This window comes from Cryptomeria japonica, unplaced genomic scaffold, assembly GCF_030272615.1.
Source record: "Cryptomeria japonica unplaced genomic scaffold, Sugi_1.0 HiC_scaffold_148, whole genome shotgun sequence".
In the NCBI taxonomy this organism is placed as follows: Eukaryota; Viridiplantae; Streptophyta; class Pinopsida; order Cupressales; family Cupressaceae; genus Cryptomeria; species Cryptomeria japonica.
Window position 1 is genome coordinate 158115 of NW_026728970.1, and position 9386 is coordinate 167500.

At 58.4% G+C, this 9386-nt stretch overlaps 1 non-coding gene across 1 annotated transcript; it reads left to right on the plus strand.

The window, feature by feature from the left end:
• The first annotated feature begins 6770 nt into the window (after positions 1-6770).
• LOC131866482 (5S ribosomal RNA) lies at positions 6771-6889 on the plus strand. Its single transcript, XR_009365088.1, has one exon. It is a non-coding gene; the product is annotated as a 5S ribosomal RNA (ribosomal RNA).
• Positions 6890-9386: the final 2497 nt, after the last annotated feature.

The following is a 9386-nucleotide window of genomic DNA, read 5'->3' on the forward strand; positions in this document are numbered from 1 at the left end:
CGACTTCCGTTCCGTAGAGACCCAAAAGCTAGATGGAGGCTCGCAAGAAAGAGAGTCGGCGCATAGCAATCGGGTTTCTCGAACGTTTAGGGACCGAGCTCACTTGCGGATAGGGCAAAATCCGCCAAGCAACCCAAAAGCTAGACGGGGGCTCGAATCGAATCGCCTAGGCGGCCACAACAACGACGTGTTGGATCGACTACCAGTGCCAAACCATTCAGCAAGACTAGTCTGTGTCGAGGCCGGATAGAGATTCTCAGAGAGCGCCCGCATAGCATTTAGGAGACCTGCCGCGTCCCTCACACTCGACAAATGGTGGTGCACGTTTATAAATCCGAGCGATCCCAACCCTTTCAAGCACCAACATCGGTCGAGATAGAGGGGCACGGAGGGGGCTGCGTGAGACAACACAGTCCCCTATATAAGTTATTTGTCCGATTCTCACACATCCGAAGAATGGTCATCAAATCGGACAACAGCCCAAACTTCCGACTTCCGTCCCAGAAAGCCCAAGAGCTATCTAAAACGTTCATGGCCGGAACTCGATCGCGGCTATACCAGTCCGCCAAGCAACCCAAAAGCTAGACTGGAGCTCTAGTCGAATCACCTCTGTGGCCATTGCAAGGACGTGTTGGAGCGACTACCATTGCCGAACCATTCCGCAGGTCGAGTCCATACCAAGGCCGCATAGAGATTCACGATGAGCTCCTGCATAGCAATCAGGAGACTTGCCGTGTCCATCACAATCGATAAATCCTGGTGCAAGATTTTTGCATCCGAGCGCTCCAACCAGTCGAGCACCAGCATCAATCGACATAAACGGGCACGGGGGGAGGATGCTCGAGAACACTACCTCCCCTATATAAGTTATTTGTCCGATTCTCAAGCAGCCGAAGTCTGGTCATCGAATCGGGTCAAAGACCACAACTTCCGACTTTACCCACAATGCAAGTCATCGAATCGAACATCGGCCCCCGAGTCGGACTCCATGCGTATGTCAGGTCATCGGACCCAAATTCCGCCTTCCTGCGCATGGCGGGCCATCAATATCAACTCGGTCATCGGACCCAAACTCCGCCTTTTTGCGTATGGCACGCCTTCAAATCGGTCATCGGACCCAAATTCCGCCTTCCTGTGCATGGCGGGCCATCAACATCAACTCGGTCATCGGACCCAAATTCCGCCTTTCTGCGCATGGCACGCCATCAACTCGGTCATCGGACCCAAATTCCGCCTTCCTGCGCATGGCAGGTCATCGGACACAAATTCAGACCTCGCCAATATGCCTACGTATCGAATCGGTCATCGGACCCAACTTCCGACTTCATCCATACTGTAGGGTCTTTGAGGTTGGCGCGGTGCGCTCAACCCAGGGAGTCGACCCATCGAAGCATACACCTCCCCTATATAAGCTATTTGTCCGATTCCCACACCTGTGTAGTTTGCACCTCTGACCAGGACATCGACCCCAACTTCCGAACTCGACTGCAACGACGGCACCAGCGCCTTGGTGCGCACCTTGCGACGCACAGTCCCAACATTCGCCTTCCTGCACATGGCAGGTCATCGGACCCAAATTCCGACCTCGCGAGTATGCCTACATATCGAATCGGTCATCGGACCCAACTTCCGACTTCATCCATACCGTAGGGTCTTTGAGGTTGGCGCGGTGCGCTCAACCCGGGGAGTCGACCCAACGAAGCATACACCTCCCCTATATAAGCTATTTGTCCGATTCCCACACCTGTGTAGTTTGCACCTCCGATCAAGACATCGACCCCAACTTCCGAACTCGCCTCCAACGACCGAACCAGCGCCTTGGTGCGCACCTTGCAACGCACAGTGCCAACATTCGCCTTCCTGCACGTGGCAGGTCATCGGACCCAAATTCCGACCTCGCGAGTATGCCTACATATCGAATCGGTCATCGGACCCAACTTCCGACTTCATCCATACCGTAGGGTCTTTGAGGTTGGCGCGGTGCGCTCAACCCGGGGAGTCGACCCAACGAAGCATACACCTCCCCTATATAAGCTATTTGTCCGATTCCCACACCTGTGTAGCTTGCACCTCCGATCAGGACATCGACCCCAACTTCCGAACTCGACTAAAAAGACCGCACCAGCGCCTTGGTGTGCACCTTGCAACGCACAGTGTCAACATTCGCCTTCCTGCACATGGCAGGTCATCGGACCCAAATTCCGACCTCATGAGCATACCTACTAATCGAATTGGTCATCGGACCCAACTTCCGACTTCATCCATACCGTAGGGTCTTTGAGGTTGGCGCGGTGCGCTCAACCTGGGGAGTCGACCCATCGAAGCATACACCTCCCCTATATAAGCTATTTGTCCGATTCCGACACCTGTGTAGTTTGCACCTCCGCTCAGGACATCGACCCCAACTTCCGAACTCGCCTGCAACGACCGAACCAGCGCCTTGGTGCGCACCAAAAGTGCGCACTTTTGGAGGGCACTTTTGTGCGCTCCAAAGGTGCGCACTTTTGGAGGGCACTTTTCTGCGCTCCAAAGGTGCGCACTTTTGGAGGGCACTTTTTGGAGGGCACTTTTCTGCGCTCCAAAGGTGCGCACTTTTGGAGGGCACTTTTTGGAGGGCACTTTTCTGCGCTCCAAAGGTGCGCACTTTTGGAGGGCACTTTTTGGAGGGCACTTTTCTGCGCTCCAAAGGTGCGCACTTTTGGAGGGCACTTTTTGGAGGGCACTTTTCTGCGCTCCAAAGGTGCGCACTTTTGGAGGGCACTTTTTGGAGGGCACTTTTCTGCGCTCCAAAGGTGCGCACTTTTGGAGGGCACTTTTCTGCGCTCCAAAGGTGCGCACTTTTGGAGGGCACTTTTTGGAGGGCACTTTTCTGCGCTCCAAAGGTGCGCACTTTTGGAGGGCACTTTTTGGAGGGCACTTTTCTGCGCTCCAAAGGTGCGCACTTTTGGAGGGCACTTTTTGGAGGGCACTTTTCTGCGCTCCAAAGGTGCGCACTTTTGGAGGGCACTTTTGTGCACTCCAAAGGTGCGCACTTTTGGAGGGCACTTTTCCTGTGCTCCAAAGGTGCACACCTAGGTGAGCACCTTCGACCACACCTTGTAGCACACCAAACTCTGACTTTCGACTTCATCCGCAATGCAGGGTCTTTGAGGTTGGCGCAATGCGCACAACCAGGGGAGTCGACCCATCAAACCCAACACCTCCCCTATATAAGCTATTTGTCTGATTCTCATACATGCGTAGCCTGCAGGAGCAATTAGGACATCGACCCCAACTTTCGGCTTCTAAACGAAAACAAGGTCTTTGAGGTTGGTGTAATGCGAACAACTAGGGGAGTCAACCCATCAAACCCAACACCTCCCCTATATAAGCTATTTGTCTGATTCTCATACATGTGTAGTCTACAGGAGCAATTAGGACATCGACCCCAACTTTTGACTTCTTAACGAAAACAAGGTCTTTGAGGTTGACGTAATGCGCACAACCAGGGGAGTCGACCCATCAAACCCAACACCTCCCCTATATAAGCTATTTGTCCGATTCTCATACATGTGTAGCCTGCAGGAGCCATTAGGACATTGACCCCAACTTTTGACTTCTTAACGAAAACAAGGTCTTTGAGGTTGGCGTAATGCGCACAACCAAGGGAGTTGACCCATCAAACCCAACACCTCCCCTATATAAGCTATTTGTCTGATTCTCATACATGTGTAGCCTGCAACAACGATTAGGACATCCACCCCAACTTCTGAATTCGTCTGCGTTGACCGCACCAAAGGTGCACGCCTTGGTGCTCACCAAAATCCGACTTCCGACTTCTTCTGCTATGCGGGGTCTTTGAGGTTGGCGCAGTGCGCACAACCAGGGGAGTCAACCCACCGAATGCAACACCTCCCCTATATAAGCTATTTGTCTGATTCTCATACATGCGTAGACTGCAGCAATGATTAGGACATCCACCCCAACTTTTGACTTCTTAAACAAGACAGGGTCTTTGAAGTTGGTGCAGTGCACACAACCAGGGGAGTCGACCCATCAAACGCAACACCTCCCCTATATAAAGCTATTTGTCCGATTCTCATACGTGTAGTCTGCAGCAGCGATTAGGACATCGACCCCAACTTCCGAATTCGTTTGCATTGACCGCACCAAAGGTGCACGCCTTGGTGTGCACCCTGGAGTGCACTTTGGTGCTCACCTCGGTGCACACTTTGGTGTGCACCTCGGTGTGCACCAAAGGTGCGCACCTTGGAGCGCACCAAAGGTGTACACTTTGGAGCGCACCACATAGGGTCTTTGAGAGGTTGGCGCAGTGCGCACACCAAGGTGGGTGTTGAGGTGCGTGCCGAGGTGGGTGGGTGCTAGGGTGCGCTCCATGGTGGGTGCCAGGGTGGGTGCGTGCTAGGGTGGATTCCAAAGAGGGTCATAGGGTGGGTGCCAAGGTGGGTTGGTGATATAGTGGGTTCAAAGGTGGGTACTAGGGTGGGTTCCAAGGTGGGTCACAAGTTGGGTGCCAGGATGCGTGGGTGTTAGGTTGGGTGCCAAGGTGGGCTCCTGCGTGGGTGGGTGCTAGGGTGGGTTTCAAGGTGGACGCGAGGGCGGGTGCCAAGGTGGGTAACAAGTTGGGTGTTAGGATGGGTGAGTGCTAGAGTGGGTGCCAAGGTGGGTGGGTGCTAAGGTGGATGCCAAGGTGGTTCACAGGGTGGGTGGGTTCTAGGGTGAGTTCCAAGGTGGGTCACAGGTTCAGTGCTAGGGTGGGTGTCAAGGCGGGTGTCGAGGTGCCTGGGTGCTAGGGTGTGGATGCCAATGTGGGTCATAGGGTGGGTACTAGGGTGGGCTGCAATGTGGGTGCCAAGGTGGGTAACATGCTCGGTGGGTTCTAAATTGGGTGCCAGGGTGGGTGTGCACCCACCTTGCCCGAGGTGGGTGCCAAGGTGCCAGTGTGGGTGGGTGCTAAGGTGGATGCCAAGGTGGGTGAGAAGGTGGGTGATAGGTTGAGTGGTAGGATGGGTGGGTGCCAAGATGGGTCACAGGGTGGGTGCAAGGGTGGGTAGGTGCTAGGGTTGGTGTCAGGGTGGGTGGGTGCTAGGTTGGGTTCCAAGGTGGGTGCGAGGGTGAGTGTCAAGGTGGGTCACAGGTTAGGTGCTAGGATGGGTGAGTGCTAGGGTGCAAAGGTGCCAGGGTGGGTGCTAGGATGGGTCGATGCTAGGGTGAGTGGCAAGGTGGGTCCACAAGTGTCAAGGTGGGTGCCGAGGTGGGTGCCAAGTCGGCGACTGCTATGGTGGATGCCAAGGTGGGTCACGGGGTGGGTGCCAAGTTGCTAGGTTGGGTTCCAAGGTGGGTGCCAACGTGGGTGCTAGGGTGCGTGGGTTAAAGGGTGTGTCACAACGTGGGTGCCAGGATGGGTGCGCACCCACACTGGCCAAGACGGGTGCGGGTGCAAGGTTGGGTTCCAAGCCCGGTCACAGGCTGGGTGCTAGGATGGGTGGGTGCCAAGGTGGGCACCAGGGTGGGTGCACCCACCCTGGCCAAGGTGGGTCACGGGGTGGGTCCTAGGGTGGGTAACGGGGTGGGTACTAAGGTGCGTGCCAAGGTGGGTCATAGGGTGGGTGCCAAGGTGGGCACCAGGGTGGGTGTGCACCAACCCTAGCCAGGGTAGGTCACGGGGTGGTTGTCGGGGTGGGCGTCAAGGAGCCAAGGTGGGTGGCAAGTAGCCAAGTTGCGTGCCAAGGTGGGTGTCGGGGTGGGTGCCAAGGATCCAAGGTGGGTGCCAAGGAACCAAGGTGGGTGTCTGGGTGGGTGCCGAGGTGGGAGCCAGGGTGGGTCCCAAGGTGAGTGCAAAGGTGGGTGCCAGGGTCAAGGTGAGTGCCAATGTGGGTTCCAAGGTGCCAGGGTCAGGGTGAGTGCCAATGTGGGTTCAAAGGTGCTAAGTTGGGTGCGAGGTTGGGTGCGAGGGTGGGTGGGTGCCAAGGTGTGCTAGGTGGAAGCCCGGGTGGGTCGGCATCCCATGGGTGTCGAGTTGGGTGCCTGATGGGTGCTTCTTGTCAAGTTTTAGTCGTCGGGACTCATTTCGAGCCTTAGAGGTCGTTTCTTGTCCGGTTGCCCTGTCTTCGACCTGGGAACCCAATTTTGGTCCTCGGGTCCCATTTTTTTTTGTCTCGCATCCCACTTTTGGCCTGTGGCCTTTTCGGGGTCGATTCTCGTTTTGGGCATCAGAGCATGTTTCTTCTCCTAAAACCCAATATTTGTTTATTAAGTCTCGGAACACATTTTTGTTCTCGTGGACCCATCATGGGTCTTGGAACGCATTTGTGGTCCTTGGGTCCCATTTTGCATCCCGAAACTTGTGTTTTGGTGCTTGATCCCTATTTTGGGTGCCCACCTTGCACCAAGTGCGCACCCGGGGCAAACCGAGCGCCTTGGTGCACCAGGGCAAGATCGAGCGTGCACCCGAGGCGCCCCGAACATGCACCAAGGTGCACTCGGCCCACATGTGAGCGCAGGTCGTTGCGCCCGAGGTGGTGTGTGGGCACCACGTTGCAGACGGGACACTGCACGCACACGACGCCCCCTCCAGGTGCACGCACGTAGGCCGGGCCGGGTGCACACCCGACGCCCTAGCAAGGTGCGCGCACCCGGGCAGGGCTCACACTTGGCGAACGGGGCGCACTTCGCGAGGGAGGGTGTGCACCTCGACGGGGGTGGGTGGCCGGGGTGGATTCGCACGTGGGTCGCGGTTTGCTAAGTACACACTGCGACAAGCTCATAACGGGTGCGATCATACCAGCGTTAGTGCACCGGATCCCATCAGAACTCCGCAGTTAAGCGCGCTTGGGCCGGAGTAGTACTGGGATGGGTGACCTCCCGGGAAGTCCCGGTGTTGCACCCTTTTTTAGTTTTTCGCCGGGCGTCGCAATGCTATTTGAATAAACCTTTTGCCCGTTTGCGTTCTCGTCGGGGCCGGGCCGGGCCGGGGTGCGCTGCCCGCACTACCGCGCGCGCGGGGGGCGACACCGAGCGCGCACCCGAGGCGCCCCGAGCACACAGGCCACGGTGCAACCCGGGCGTTGTGCGCGCACCCCGGTGCGCCCGAGGTGCTGCGCGCGCACCCAGGTGAAATCGGTGTGCACCTCGGCCAGTGCGCGCTCGGTCGAGTCGCGCACGTTGGCCAAGGTGCACGGTGATGTTTCTTACTCTAAGGTTCCGCACCAGACGCCCGGGACAGGTGAGCGAAGCTGGGCGGGGCCGGGTGCGCGGCCGGGGCAGGTGCACGCAGCTGGAGAGAGCTTTGGAGCACACTTCGGAGCGCACCAATGATGCGCTCCATTCAAAAGTTTCCTGAAAAGGCAAAAAAAGTTGAGATTATAGAATTTCCCACTTGAGAGATTGTAAAAAAAAAAAATTTAAAATGAAGGAAACGCGGGTGCCAAGGTGTGCGCAGCCCAGCCAAGGTGTGCGCACCAAGGCGCCCACCCTGGCGAAGGTGCACGCAAGGTGCGCACCCGAGGCAAACCGGACAATTAACCCAACTTTCGACTTCGCGCGCACCTTGGAGCGCACTTCGGAGCGCTCCTTGGTGCGCACCAATCTTGGGCACCTCGGAGTGCACCATGGCGCCCACCAAGGTGCGCACCCGGGGCAAACCGAGCTCCGACTTCGTGCGCACCTTGGAGCGCACGAAAGGTGCGCACCATGGCGCCCACCAAGGTGCGCAGCCCAGCCAAGGCGTGCGCATCAAGGTGCGCACCCTGGCGAAGGTGCGCACCCGGGGCAAACCGAGCTCCGACTTCGTGCGCACCTTGGAGCGCACAAAAGGTGCGCAACCCAGCCAAGGTGTGCGCACCCCGGTCAAACCGAGCTCCGAATCGTGCGCACCAGAGGTGCACGCCATCGTGCGCACCTTGGAGCACACTTCGGAGCCCTCCTTGGTGCGCGCCGATGTTGCGCACCTCGGAGCGCACCCGGGGAAAACAATGCAATTAACCCGACTTTCGACTTCGTGGGCACCTCGGAGCGCTCTCGGGTTCGCACCTCGGAGCACACCGAGGTGCGCACCTTTGATGCGCTGCCTTCACCAATTTCCAGAAAAGGCAAGAAAACATTGAGAAGGTGTGCGCACCGAGGTGCCCACCCTGGCGAAGGTGCACGCGAGGTGCGCACCCGGGGCAAACCGGGCTCCGACTTCGTGCACGCCGCACCTTGGAGCACACTTCGGAGCGCTCCTTGGTGCGCACCAGGGCGCGCAACCCAGCCGAGGTGCCCACCCCGGCGAAGGTGCACGCGAGGTGCGCACCCGGGGCAAACCGGGCTCCGACTTCGTGCACGCCATGGTGCCCACCGCGGCGAAGGTGCACGCGAGGTGCGCACCCGGGGCAAACCGGGCTCCGACTTCGTGCACGCCGCACCTTGGAGCACACTTCGGAGCGCTCCTTGGTGCGCACCATGGTGCCCACCAGGGCGCGCAACCCCGCCGAAGGTGCACGCGAGGTGCGCACCCGGGGCAAACCGGGCTCCGACTTCGTGCACGCCGCACCTTGGAGCACACTTCGGAGCGCTCCTTGGTGCGCACCATGGTGCCCACCAGGGCGCGCAACCCCGCCGAAGGTGCACGCGAGGTGCGCACCCGGGGCAAACCGGGCTCCGACTTCGTGCACGCCATGGTGCGCACCGCGGCGAAGGTGCGCACCCGGGGCAAACCGGGCTCCGACTTCGTGCACGCCGCACCTTGGAGCACACTTCGGAGCGCTCCTTGGTGCGCACCAGGGCGCGCAACCCAGCCGAGGTGCCCACCCCGGCGAAGGTGCACGCGAGGTGCGTACCCGGGGCAAACCGGGCTCCGACTTCGTGCACGCCGCACCTTGGAGCACACTTCGGAGCGCTCCTTGGTGCGCACCATGGTGCCCACCAGGCCGCGCAACCCAGCCAAGGTGTGCGCACCAAGGTGCACGCGAGGTGCGCACCCGGGGCAAACCGGGGTCCGACTTCGTGCACGCCGCACCTTGGAGCACACATCGGGGCGCTCCCGGGTTCGCACCGGCGTTGCGCACCGTGGTGGGCACCTCGGAGCACACCAAGGTGGGCAGCGAGGTGCGCACCTTTGATGCGATGCCTTCACTAATTTCCATAAAAGGCAAAAAAAAAACGAGATTTTAAAATTTCCGTTTTGAAAGATAGTGAGAAAAAGGGAATGCTGGTGCCATCTTGAGCCCGCCCTGGTGCGCAGCCCAGCCAAGGTGTGCGCACCAAGGTGCCCACCCTGGCGAAGGTGCGCGCCCGGGCAATTAACCCAACTTCCAACTTCGCGCGCGCCAGGGTGGGAGCGCACCCAACAACCGGGCCTGGGAAGAGCCAATGCGAGAAACCCCACCAAACGCTCTGACAAAAAA